Source organism: Protopterus annectens, chromosome 7.part1 (assembly GCF_019279795.1).
Source record: "Protopterus annectens isolate FY-2018-M chromosome 7.part1, PAN1.0, whole genome shotgun sequence".
Lineage (NCBI taxonomy): Eukaryota > Metazoa > Chordata > Ceratodontiformes > Protopteridae > Protopterus > Protopterus annectens.
The window spans coordinates 480,894,612-480,907,111 of NC_056740.1; the positions used below are offsets into that span (position 1 = coordinate 480,894,612).

The following is a 12,500-nucleotide window of genomic DNA, read 5'->3' on the forward strand; positions in this document are numbered from 1 at the left end:
CAGGTCACAAGACAGTTCTGTACAAATCATGTAGTCATATATTCACTGTAACATCAAATAAACTAAGCTTTGGTATAGACGGTATACCCTAGAAAACAGATAAAGGTAAACAGTGCTGATGACAAGCTAGATAAAAAGCTACATTTAAGCCTCACTACAATACGAAGACTGTACACCCTAGACAGACACCCTAGGAAGAAACACAGGTCAAGGTAAACATCACGGTGATGACAGACTAGAAAAGACAGATCTACAGTCCAAGCATCTTATACAAATCATGTAGTCATTATATATTCACTGTAACCAAGTCCAAAGCCAGATGAAATATTTAAAACATTGCAGTAAAAACAGCCTTGGTATACCCTGGAAAATGCAGATCAATGTAAACATAGCTATGATGACTAGAGAAATGATAGTTCTACAATCATAGCTCTACAATCACAGCAAGAACCCTATATAACTCCGTCAGTATACAATCACTATCAAAGTGCACCCACATGAAAAATAATAAATCAAAGTGCACCCATATGAAAAATAGTTACACTAACTTATGAAAAAGTTACACTAACTGCAGTTAAACAGCCAAACAAACCCTTCCTATATATATCTGCAGACAGTATACTAGAAACTACAGATAAAGAATAAGGTAGATGTGGTGATTACAAACTAGAAATTGTTCTAGTTAATAATCACCACGTGTTGAACATCTAGATACAGTTACACACATCTTGTCACCATCAATGAATAAGATAGTGCCAGCACAGCTATTGAATTAATAAAAATTTAATATTTAAAAAATTCACTAGTAGCTGTGCTGGCAATATTTCATTCCCCTTGTCACACTAATCTTTGAAAATCTACCTTAATTCCAAAGAATTCATCCATTAAAAAAATTCCACTTACCTCCAGAAAAAGCAGCAGCAGGGCTCCTTAAACAAGCTCTCAGCCAGAAGAGAACAGGCAGCTAACAAAGGGCTAGCAAGCAGCAGGCAGGGGAACACAACACCACCCAGTCGGCCAGTCCACAGCACTTCTCCAGGGCAAGACTCCAGCAAGCCAGGCAAGCAGCAGGGCTAGGGCAATCCTTCCAGGCAGCAGCAGCAAATGAAACCAGCACACCACACCAGGCAATCCACTGAAGACATCCCGAACAACTAGTAAACAGCCGAACCAGCAAGAAATTTCAGACCTTAAGTACCGACCTTTTAGAGTAGAGACAGTAAAAGGTAAAAGTATAGCTGGAGCACTGCTTTTTGTTCCCTAATTTTCGCGGGCTTTGCGGGGATTTGACTTGCAAATTTAAGTGTTGATTGGCTGCTTGCTGCATGAGCCTCTTCTGCAGCAAGCAGCCAATCATCCGAGAGTCCAAGATGGCAATGTCTTTTTTTTTTTGTCGTACAGACGCTGCATTGGACGCTGGCACTTATTCCCGGACTCCCAGAGCGAGAACCGGAGTGCCCTATTGATTTCCGGGCACTCTGAAAAACGGAGGGGTGGCAACGCTAACTACTACTTGCTGTGACTTTGTACCCTACACAGAAAGTTTCATGTAAGGTAACTGTCTTGCCCTTTTTTTATGAGGCTAATATTAAAAATCTTATAAGATTTGTATGTTCTGTCCAAGAATCTAGCAAAACATCACATGCCCTGTTTTAGCCTACTTTAGGAGGCCTTGCATTTTATTGCCCTGTTGTAAGTACTTAAGATGTGAAAGCCTCCTTGGATCCTTTCTCTCCAGGAAAAAATATGAACAGTTTTAGTTTTTATAAATTAACTTTTGGAGTCTTGCTAGTTATAATTGAACACCTTTTTATACTTTTCTCTAAATTAAACCCATCAGAAAAACAAATGCTGTAATTAATTACCATGTACGCACTTCCGTCCTGTTAGCTTTCTCGGGTTCATCATATCTCTAAAAATAGAGAAGACAAATGCTAATGAAATGTGTGAAACCTTAACCATTTTAAAATATAAGACCCTAATACTGCAATGTACAAGTCATCCACTTCACGAAAAACTTTTTTTTTTTTTTTTTTAAAGTGGAAATACTTGATTTTTTTATGATTTGGTGTAGTTGCAGGTTAGTAAGTAGTCATTTTTCCCATTAATACTGTGAGCAAGTAAAAGTTTGTATCCTAGGCTTCCATTTGCAGGAGCAGTTTGGATTAGTGTCAGGCATAGGCTGGATTTTCCAGGATGCTGAATCCAGCTCTCAGCCCTCAATCACTGCCAGTTGCAAAGACTCTTAAAGAGCATCTCAGTGCTTCGACTTCTGCGCTGGTAAACAAGACAAAATATCAGGAAAAGAGCAGCTCAGTACTCCGACTTCTGCACTGGTAAGCTTGACAAAATATCAGGAAAAGAGCAGCTCAGTACACCGACTTCTGCACTGGTAAGCATGACAAAATATCAGGAGATAATGAAGTGGAAGGCAGATGCAAGTTCAGCTTCTCTCACTGTTGCGCCACCCCTACACAGGACACAGTTGCTTCCTCCGACCCCATGGAGACTTCACTCTAGCCCACATCACCCCCAAAAATGCTGGTAATGGGCTAATCTCTTTCACTTCAGTCATTCTCCGATCATAAAATCTCCATTTCAGTCCTGTTTTGAGACCAGCCAACAAGGATTGGTCCCAACAGCTTTGGCTCCACTTGTATGTGTGTAGGCTTTTAAATTATTGGCACCTTTTGACTTTCAGTATCCTGGATGGTATGGTGTTATCTGGCTTCCTGTACGTTGTGCAGTCAGTGTAAAGCGGTTAGTATTCAGTCTTGCATCTCTTAGTATTGCATGAGCTCACAAATATTTTTTTCTTTTATCGTATGAGTGGCTTGAACATGGTCTCCAGTGTATATAGATGCTCACTGAAATTTCTCAGTCTTTCAGCTGACTCATCTCACTGTGCATCATTACTAGTTTTTGTCCAGTTCTTTCCAGACTTGAAAGCTATAGTTTACTTTTTCATCAAAAGTTTGTATTAGGAATGCATTCTTGTATTTTCTTATTTATCTTTCCCTAAAGTTTTCAACTTTTTTTTTTAATGGCATTGCTATGACTTTTTTTCTGTCTAGGATAACAAAGGAGCTTGGGAAATTAAGCTTTAAGGAATGTTCCCTACTATTAATTTTTGGGGAGAGATTTGGATTTTATAGCCGTGTTATGGAGTATGGCCAAAGAGTATGATAGGGGTGAATGAATAGTCTAAGGTAGTGCAGCCTCAAAATGATCAAAAGTATGTTTAACAGACTTCAGAGGGTAAAATCTTAGATTTTGTTCCAGTGTAAATTTGAAACGTGATAAAGTCAGAGTAGTGATGAATGCTTTTGTAAGCGGTTAAGTGCTTGTAGTTTTCTTAGTACAGTGGGCTTTGTTGCGGGTATGTCAGAAGTAACGTTATTGAAACAGGATGTGATTTTAGTGGTAGAATACAATTAGAGCAGTTTTGAACTGTTTAAACAGTGACAGGAGTGTCTACAGTAACATTTGTTATGAGCTGCATCCAGTTCAGGTACAAGTTATAATGGGGTTTGTGCATTGATTTGATTTTTCAAAAAAAAAAAAAATTCCAGCTGCATAAGGATCCAGAACCTTCACTGACTGCAGAAAAACTGTGGTGGTTAGAATGTGCTTATTGTATGTGGCTATGAAGGGTTCCAGGTATATTTTATGTGAGCATTTTCCATTTGTTCAGGATAATGTAATTTCTTTGGACTATTTTCAGGCTTAGTCTAGAGAGTACATTGCACAAAGTCAACAGTTAATGTATTTCAGCAGAACAAATATTGAGAAGAGAGATTAACATATACTACACTGAATCCGTAATTACCCCAGATCCACCAGGAGTCTTTCAGAACAAGACGTGGTGCATTTTGTGGACCAGCTGATGTTATTCATGCTTCACTGTTGCAGTCTGGAAATCAGGCCAACTGAAGGCAACCTGCCAGCAGATTACCCAAATGTAATAAGTCTTGGGTCCTGCGTCTGTTGCGGTCTTCTCTTCCATGATGTCAGGTCGTCTGGTATAAAACATGCAGCCGACGCCATTTTCTTTAATCTTTCTTGCCGCGCGGTGCCCGAAGCAGAAGCATTTTCGCAAGTGCTGGTTGGCCGACTACTGAAAAATTGAATTTGAGTTTCAGAACCGAAGTCTTCACTAAAGTTACGTACCCCGTTGGGAAAACTTTTTTCTTGCTTTTTACTGTTGTCAGAAAAAGTTAATAATTGGATTTCCATATATACTGTATTCCTTGCCTAGGCCCTGATCACAATGTGCCTGGTTGTCAGTTTTGTGCTAGATTTAACAAACGCACTATTAAGCATCTATATATTTTTGCATCAAAGTATTTTGGAAACAGATTTAACTACCCAGAAATGTCTTCGGATAGCAATCCGACTACCGGAATACATAAAAAACGCAAGGAAAAGGACAGAGAAAGGCGGTTGAGATCCAAAACAGACCAAGCTTCTAAGCCATTTGCTGGTTTGCCGGTACTCAGTGAGGCGCTTTTGCAGCCCTTGGTACCCGCTACCTTCGTGTCGCAGGCCTCTACCGACACCCATGTAGAGTCAGGCATGCCGCCAGATAAGGTATTGGACTGCCGGATGTATCTCCCTCGGATGGGTCTGGAGCTGCTGAGCAGGCACTGGCTTCTGAGGGTGTATTCAGACCTCATCATTTGTATATCAAACAGATGACAGCTGCAAAACCCAAGACAAAAGCAACTTCTAAAACTAAATAAAAAACTGATGCATGAGCCACGTGCACAGGCCTCTGTGCCTAAAAAACAGATTATCACAATGGCTGAAGACCTTATTACCTTGATCAGGGGATGTTCATCATGCATACAGCTGCAGTCATAACCGATGGGTTCTCCTGCCGTCAGGCGGGTCCTCGGTCGGCCGAATTCCAAAGTCTAGGTCCGGCGTCGGTTGTCGTCGCTTCTTCCCTGACGTCAGTGCAACAGGGGTATAAAGGAACCAGTCTACGCCATTTTCTTCAGTCTTTCTTGCCGTGCGGTGCCCGAAGCATTAGCAGTTCGCAAGTGCCGGTCGGCCAGCTCCTGAGATTACGAAAATTTGGAATCTTCATATCAGGAATTGTCTATACCTCCCTATGAGGATTCTTATGCTGAGGAATCTATTCCTTCTGCATCTCCTCCTGAGGGATTATTCATTTGGAGACCTTGCATACTTTGAGGGAGCGAGTCAAGATTTCTCAGAATCAAAAAAGAGGCTCAGAGATTTCCTTCTCCCTCATCACAAACCTTTAGCCATCCCCCCTTTTTTAGACATTGTGGATGATGTGTTTTCAGAGTCAAGCTTGACCCCTGACTCCTTACCTTCGTCTCCCGCACAGCCTGACAGATACTGCAGGGTACCTGACTCGCGTAAATTTTTATTTAGAAACCCTGCTGCTGATCCTGAAACTATTTCACAGGGTCCAAAGCGAGGGAGTTAAGGCCTCAACAGCAAAAACTCCTACACCCTCTGACAGAGATTCAAGAGAACTAGACAGATGGGGAAAAAAGGTTTATACATCTGCAGCCTTGGCAATTGGGGCCTTAAAACTGTCAATTTCATATGATTAAGTAGCAACATGTTATGGGATTGCTGAAGCAGAAAATGATGATTTCAGAATGTGCAGAAAATAAAGAATTGCAGGAATTATTGCATGCAGCTGAGCTAGTTAGAAAGCATACTTTGCAATGTGGTTTTGATTGTTTAGAGGCCTCCTGCTGGGCCGCAGTTACTGGATGTGTGATTAGGAGGCATGCCTGGTTAAAGGAACAAAATTTACCTGATCATGTTTAAGCTACATTGCTAGATGCACCCTTACAGCATGATTCTCTGTTTGGTATTAAGGCAGAAGAGGTTCTAAAGAAAATGGAAGACGAAGCTAAGTCTATGCAAACTGTTAGAATTCTTACAAGTGCAGCCACCAAGATTCAGTAGACACTGGCCTACAAAACATTGGTCCTTTCCTGTGTCAGACAGAGCTCAAAGGGGCAAATTCAGGTGCCATAAGGGTTCCAGATACCAGGTGCAAGATTCATACAGGTCAAAGCAGTGGGGCGCTTCCACCTCCAAAAGTGGAAGAGATGGAGCCAAAAGTGGAAGAGATGGAGCGCAAACCTACAGAAAGCAATCCCAATGACTTCCCTCTGCCTACACCAAGCACTTGTCTTTTGGCAGCACCCATAGGGGGAAAATTAGCACATTTTGCTCAAAATTGGCAGTTAATAACACAGGACAAGTGGGTACTTCGTATCACAGGGATACAGGGGATACAGATTCCATTTCCACTCTGCCAATGGCAAATGGTTGGCCAGATCTGCCAAAAAATTAGTGGGCAGAGGCAAAAACAGGTTGTCTCATGGATATGGGGGCCATTCAGCATTCAGGCAGTACCAGAACAGGAAAGGACAAGGTTTTTACTCGACTGTTCTTGGTACCCAGAAAGGACAAGGCCTGGCGGCCAATACTGGATTTATTGATTTTGAACACATACCTGGGCATTCCAAAATTCAAAATGCTGACTTTGCAGCAGCTTCTGCCCATGCTGAGCAAGAATGCTTGGCTGGAGACTTTAGACCTAAAAGAGGCTTACCTGCATGTCCCAATAAGACAATCGTGCAGAAGATACTGCAGATTCAAGGCTGGCTTAATGCATTACCAATTATCTGCTGTGCCCTTTGGCTTATCTACTGCACCCAGGGTCTTTACAAAGTGCCTGGCACCAGTAATTACATTTTGCAGACAAAGTATACACATATATCCTTGGACGACAGTCTCATTCAAGCAGCGAACAAGGAACACTCATCTTCGACACTTGGTGTTTGTGAGAAGGCTTCTAACATGCCTAGGGTACACAATCAACAAAAAGAAATCACAACTGGTACCCTCTCAAAAGATAACATTCCTGGGTGCAAGCTTAGGTAAAACTGCCCAGATGGCTTACCTCACGCCAGACAAGCAAAGGCAACTGACTACTTCAAACTGATGGCAACAAAGACCCAGTCTTCTGCAAGACAAATTCTGCAGGCTCTGGGCTTCATGGCATCCTGCATCCTACTATTTCCATATACAAGACTGCATATGAGGAAACTTCAATGGTACCTAAAAAGTTTATGGAGTCTGCTTTCACACAGTTTGGAAACAATGATTCCTCTCATTCCCTGCCTGTAACAAGTTTCTATGGTGGGCAAAGGCATGTCACCAAAACATGGGACTGCCCTTCACTCTACCCCCTGCCAGCCAAACCTTAATAGACACATGAGATTATGCCTGGGGGGCCCACATGGCAGGAAGATGCATTCAGGACTTATGGGCACAAAAACAAATGCATCTGCATATCAACCAGAAAGAGATGCTAGCTGTTCAAAATGCCCTGACAGCCTTAAAGGACTTACTTCATCCAGGACAACTACTGATAAAGACTGACAACACCACAGTCATGTGGTACATAAACAAGCAGGGGGGCACACACTCCTATCCCCTTTGCAGATTAACCATGGCACTGTGGGACACAGCTTTGACCTACCATATACATCTTCAAGCTCAATTCCTGCCAGGAGAACAAAACACTCAGACAATTTAAGCAGAAACCTTATGGATCCTCACGAGTGGAAACTAAATAAATCCACAAGTCTTCAGCATGATAACAGAAATAAGGGAGCCCAGACATGCACCTATTTGCTTCTCCTCAAAATTATCAATTGAAAAGATTCTGCACAAGGACTTATCACAGACAAGCATGAAAAATGGATGCCCTATCCTTCAGTTGGAAAAACCTATTTGTCTACGCCTTTCCTCCTCTGCCTCTTCTACCAAAGGTCCTCCTAAAAGTCAGACGAGAAGCCAAATATATATTAATTTCCCCGGACTGGCCTGCCAATACTGGTACCCAGTCCTAAGGAACTTGTCTCAATACCCAACTTGGACCTTGACTCAGACCACAACTACTGTCCCAGCAAAACAATCAGATCCTGCACAATCAACTACAGACTCTGTACGACTACATGATTAGCCATGCTGCCAGGTTCAAACAGCAACTCTCAGTAAAGCTGTGATGGATGTCATTCTGGAAGCCAGAAGGCGTAGTACTAAAAAATCTTATGCTGACAAATGGAAGAGATTCTGTGCTTGGAATCAAGCAGAAGGAACTGATACAGCAGAACCAAATATTCCTCAGATATTACAGTACTTAACTGAGATGCTTGACAAAGGCCTATCTTTCTCATCAGTCAAAATCCACGCCTCTGCCACTCCGGCTCATTACAATACAGAGCCACCAATATTTTCTCATCCTTTACTAAAGCAGTATCTTAGAGGAGCCAACAATTTAAGGCCTCCTAGATCACCATTACCTGCATGGGACCTCAATTGTGTTGGAAAAGCTCACCCTGCCTCCATTTGAACCAGCTGCTACCGCTGATATAAAGGTCTTATCATGGAAAACAGCTCTGCTACTAGCACTTACTTCAGCAAGAAGAGTTTGAGCTACAGGCCCTCATGGCTGTAGAGCCCTTTATCATTTTTTACCCAGACAGGGCGTCTCTGAGGACAAATCCTACTTTTATGCCTAAGGTGGTTTCCAGTGTGGCTCTTAACCAAACAGTTCATCTGCTAACCTTTTATCTGAATCCGCAGAACAAGGGGGAGAGAATTCTGCATTCCTTGGATGTACACAGACAACTAAGATTCTACTTGAGAAGGACTAAGGCTCTAAGAAAGACTGAGCAATTACTAGTGTCATATGCTGCAGGATCAGAAGGAAAGGCCATTTCAAAGCAGACAATTTCAAAGTGGATAATCTTCTGCATCCGTTTCTGCTACTTACACCCAGGTAAACCTGTGCCCAAGGGCATTAGGTCTCATTCCACCAGAGCTGCAGCTACTTCGGCAGCCTCTCTCAGAGGAGTACCAAGCAAAGACATTCTAGAGGCTGCTACTTGGAGTTCTGTTCACACCTTTACAAAGCATTACCATTTGCCTCTCTACTCCAAGTCCAGGGCAGGCTTTGCCACTGCAGTGCTGCAGGGCCTTATAGCCGCACCTAATGCTGTTTAGCTCCAGCCTCCCAACCATAGCTTTGGGATTCTACCCAAATGTAATGACTGCAACAGTGAAACACGAAGAACATAGGACAGTTGTGTGCACTTATCGTATATGTAGATAGCCTAGTATGAACCTATGAACCTATCTGCCCAAGGGCATTTATAAGCCTAGCCCATAGTTATGTGGCTTTCGCCACCCCTTTAGTTTGAATAAAACTATGCCTATTATTTTGCTGTGCCTCTGTCAAGCAGTGACACTGAAGTAATCCCTGGGGTATATCTGCGATCTCCCATCCATTGGTCAAGATTCCTCTTGAACAAGGCCAGCGAGGTGCTCTGCCTCACATGTACCGGGATTTTGTTCCACAGCATAGGGAGTCTCTGGGTGATAAATCTGTCCCTCCAGCACGTTCTATTAATAACCATGTCAAGGTTTAAGTCTCCCGCCCTTGTGATTCTGAGGGATCTAGATTTTTTGAGGTGAAGCATATTCATCAAATCTGGGTTTGACATGGCCTTGTATGTCAGGCACAGGTCACCTCTGAGCAAGCGGTATGAGACTGAATAGAGCTGGAGTTCTTTCAGTCGGGCAGCATAAGACATATTTTTGAGACCCTTTATCCTTTTGGTGAGGAACTTTTGGGGCCTTTCCAGCTGCTGCAGGTGTCGGGTCAGATACATTACGAATGGGGCATTGTACTCAATCATAGGTCTAATGAGTGATGAGTACAGGGGGACGATGACCTCCCTTGATCTAGATGTGAATCCCTTCATGATTAGGTGGGCGATATAGAAGGTTTTCCTAACTACTTTAGCAACATGAGTGTCAAACGAAAGGCTACTGTCAACCTGGGTCCCCAGATCCCTGATGACTTCTTCTGTGCTCAGTGGATTGCCACCTATATGGTAGCTAGGGGTAACCTTGTTTTTCCTGAAGGGTATGACTATGCATTTCTTGGCGTTTAACTTTAGGCCATGGCTCTGGCACCAGTTATCCGTTTCTGTGAGGCCCTTCTGAAGGATATCTGTGTCAGATGTGTTTTCGACTATGGCGCCCAGTTTGCAGTCATCTGCAAACTTTGTCAGCCATAACCCTCCTGTGCTTGTACTTCAGAAAAGTAGATGCAGAACAAGAGTGGACCCAGGACTGAGCCCTTTGGGACACCACTTGTGACAGGCTTTGAGTCTGACATGGCTCCAGCAACTCTGACCCTGTGGGTTCTGTCACTTAGCCAGTTTGCAACCCATCTTGTGATGTATGGGTTTACATTCAAGCTGATGAGTTTTTCGATGATACCTGAGTGGGGTATTGTGTCGAAGGCCTTTGCCAGGTCGAGGTAGGCTGTATGGACTGCCTTTCCCTCATCAATGGCCTTGGTGACTGTCTCGAAAAAGTCAACCAAGTTTAAAAGGCATGATCTGCCTTTGACAAAGCCAAACTGGGTTGGATCCAAAGTCTGCAAGTTCCCTATGTCTTTATTTATGAGTTCCATTATGATCCTCTCCATGGCTTTGCAGATAAGGCTTGTCAAGCTAATGGGATGGTAATTTCCAGGGTCGGTGGAGGCACCGCCCTTGTGAAGTGGGACCACAGTGTCGCCGCGGCGCCACTCCTTGGGTACGTATCCTGAGGTGAGGCTAAGATTAAACAGCTGTCCTAACTGTGGGTTTAATTCCTCATTGAGTTCGTGGAGCACACAGCCGGGGACACCATGGATGCTGTGTTTTTAGCCTTGGAGAGAGCAGTTCTCACCTGGGCGTTGGAGATGTTTGGGGGGGGCTACAATCCTCTGGTATAGATCTCTCCTTTTGGGGGGGAGAAGTTTGCACTGAACCTGTCAGCCAGTATGTTGGCAATGTGTGTAGGTTCAGTAATCTTCACATCATTTTGAACTAATTCTGAGCATATCTGGGAGTTTCCTCCTAGGTTTCTAACATAGCTAAAGAAGGCCTTATGATTGTCTTTTGAGTCCTTGGCGATTTTTCTCTCAAAATTTGCCTTGGATGATTTTGAGAGCTCTTAATGATCAAAGGTGTCTTACCTTTCAAGGATTTTGCTCTATCTTGTAGTAGCTTCCTCCTTTTGTTGTAGAGTTTGTTTATGGCTGGGGTCCACCAGACTGGACGCTTGCCTTTGGTACAAAGAGTCTTCGTTTTGTTTGGGATTGCCTGATCCATGCAGTCCTGTAGGTGCTGGTAGAAGGCATTTGTAAGTGATTCAGCGGTTTGAGTAATGTTTACCACTGGCTCAGGGGCCTTAAAGGAGACCACACTAGTTTTTAGAAGTGTGAAGTCGGCTTTTGAGAAGTTTTTCACTGTGGTCTTTTTTATTTCAGGTGGGGGCGGGATGAGGACCTCCAGCGAGATTAGTTTATGATCTGATCTCACCAGTGAGGGGTATACTTCAGGTGTTGAACATTGTGATCCCATGTTCGTGATGAGATCAAGTATGTTTTCTCCTCTTGTGGGGATGGTGACTAGTTGTTCCATGGCATTTGAGTTTATGAACTCCAGGAACCTTTGGGCTAGATTGTTTGAGCTTGAGTAGTGTTCCCAGTCTGTTAGGGTAGTTGAAGTCACCTAGTATGATGGTGTTTGGAGATACATTTATCCCCTCCAATGTTTTTTAGGAAGGCCATGTGAGGGTCCTGAGTTTGAGAGGGTGGCCTGTAACATGCTACAAATTGCAGAGCAGTCTTGCCTATGGTTAATTGCACCTGGATGGTCTCCGATGCATCGTGCGTTGCCACCAACCTTGAGGTGTGGGTGTCCTTTATGAATATGGACACCCCCCCTCCTTTCTTCGTGTTGTCCGGATTTTGGGGCCGGAATGCATGATATGAGGTGAAACCTGATAGTGCTGGTGTGCTCTCAGGAGCCTTGAACCAGGTTTCTGTCACAGCACAAACATCGATGTTCTCCATACTGAGAAGGGCCTCGAGTGCGTGCATCTTGAGATTGAGACTTCTGGCATTGAGCAGCATTACCCTTAGTTTTTTTCCTTTTTTGTGTTCTAGGGTGGTAGGTTTAGAGTTTGAGCCTTGCCTAAAAAAGGCACTATGGGGGTGGCAAGAGTCTTTGCCAATATCCGGAAGCCTAGGGGTGACAGGTGCAAGCCGTCCCTTGCGAAGCAGCGTGGCTTGTCCAGCATGTCATCCCAGGCAGACAGACATTGGATCCCCTTTGAATGACACCAGAATTTAAGCCAATTATTAAAGCTGATCATCTTAGCACTGTATTGTGGCATCATTCTAGGTGAAGGTAGGATACTGCTCAAGGTCAGGGTCATACCTGCTTGGGCTACATAATCAGAGAGCTCCTCAATGTCTCTTTTCATGTAGTCCAAGGAGGTACGTCTCGGGTCGTTGACACCAGCGTGGACAATGACTGAGTCGTACTTGTACCTGCTGTTGAGAGACCTAAGTGCGTGCGTTGTGGCGG

The 12,500-nt window shown here is 43.6% G+C and overlaps 1 protein-coding gene across 1 annotated transcript in view; it reads left to right on the forward strand.

Annotated features, from left to right (window-relative positions):
* Nucleotides 1-12,500, forward strand: part of LOC122807833 (RNA-binding protein 6-like) — a gene marked incomplete in the record, with an annotated part of 356,906 nt that overhangs the window by 269,052 nt on the left and 75,354 nt on the right.